The sequence below is a fragment of the Dipodomys spectabilis genome, unplaced genomic scaffold (genome assembly GCF_019054845.1).
Source record: "Dipodomys spectabilis isolate Male_0828 unplaced genomic scaffold, ASM1905484v1 ptg000517l, whole genome shotgun sequence".
Taxonomy (NCBI): domain Eukaryota; kingdom Metazoa; phylum Chordata; class Mammalia; order Rodentia; family Heteromyidae; genus Dipodomys; species Dipodomys spectabilis.
Window position 1 is genome coordinate 504,915 of NW_024871194.1, and position 1,820 is coordinate 506,734.

Below are 1,820 nucleotides of genomic sequence, written 5' to 3' on the forward strand. Positions count from 1 at the left end.
GTCCCTCAGCTCTTCAGCTCAAGGCGAGTGCTCTACCACTTGAGCTACAGCACCACTTCCGGTTTTCTGGTGGTTTATTGGAGATAGGAGTCTCATGGTCTCTCCTGTCCGGGCTGGCTTTGAACCGCGATCCTCAGATCTCAGCCTCCTGAGTAGCTAGGATTACAGGCGTGAGCCACCAGCGCCCGGCGTAAGGTGCTAGTCTTGAGCTAAAGCAGCTCACAGACAGTGCCTAGGCCCTAAGTTGAAGTCCTATGACTGGTAAAGGAAAATGAAGGAAAAAAAGAAAGAGAATAAAAGAGAAATTGATGACAAATGTAATCTTGAACAATGAAAAGTACACAACAAAGCTAGTCTTGGAAGCACTCCAGTTTTTATTTGATCCTTATTTCCTTGCCTCTGAACCTATTGACTTTTACAGAATATATTTATTGTTTTTTTCTTTGTATTTTTATATGTGCACTTAGGTTGAAGTCTATATACCCATCTATGTTCTATGATCTCCACTTTCATGAGGAATAACTGAGGTCCACGGAAGAGTCCTGGAGAACCCACACTGGAGGACTGAATAGGAGGCACAAAAGTTTCCCTCCCTAAACCTTGCCGGAACCAATGTACAGGTTCAGCAAATATCACAGTAAACCTTTAAGAGAGACGAACAGGATCTCAGATGTGAGGGAAGGAGACAGCAGATGTATTCCACAGTCTAATGGATAAGGTCTGGGAAGACCAGTCTGAGGTTTCCTGGGTATGTAGCCTTGAGTTACCGAGAGGAAGGAACATTTAGGATCACAGAAGAGATAGGAATTCAAAACAAAGGATTGAAACACAAAAACAGACTGGATGGGGGAAATGATCAAACTTCACATCAACACAGACCTACCCTAAACTTCACTCCTCTACCCAAACCCACATTCTTCCTGATCCCCCAAACCACCATCTCTTTGAAGAGCAAGGGAGGTGATGATCCATGGTCTAAGAAAGCCCTGTGAGGGAACGTGTCACGAATTAAATGAAGAAATTATTAAAGAACTCGCAAATGGAGCACAGAAAAAACTCACAGATGGTGCCCAAGCTCTGAGTTCAAGCAACAGGACAAACAGCAAATAAAGGAAAAGAAAATAAAAATTTCTAAGCGGAAAGACAAAATTCAGAAACAAACAACTAAAAACTCCTTAAGATTTCATAGGTGGAATTTGGGAGTTTCAGGGAAATCGATTTTGAGAAATCTAAATTGAGAAAAGGATTATGCTGCCTAACTACCTATTTTATTCCAACGTCTACATTACAGCAGTGGAAAATGTTAGGGGCTGCGAATACCGTTTTAAAGTGAGAGGAGAGATATTCAAAAATTGAAGGCAAAACGGAGATGTAACTTATATTCAGGAGAACATAAGAGCTGAACAAAACTGAAAACAACATGCCAGTCTCATCACCTCAATTGCATGATTAGAACTAAGAATTAAAAAGCCAACTTATGCAATGCTCCTAACACATTTCCATCTTCGGGTTAGTCGTTGAATATTTCAGGAGCCACACAATAATTTTCAGGAAGAAACTCGCCTTTGCTCCCACTGCCAGGAGAGCAAGATCTGCAGACCTCCATACAATTCTGGGACCTGAGGTGTGGCATGGTCGGAATCCCAGGGCCAAGCCCAACCTGGTCCAGGTGGCGCCGGGCGCCGTGCATTGTGGGAATTGTAGTCTTAGTTGAGGCACAGACCTTGGAAAGTGATGGTTTGGGGAAGGGGGCGGGAAGTTCTTTCTGCGCATGCGTCTGCCCGCCCACTGTTGATTTTTTCTGTCCAGTAATTCCGTGT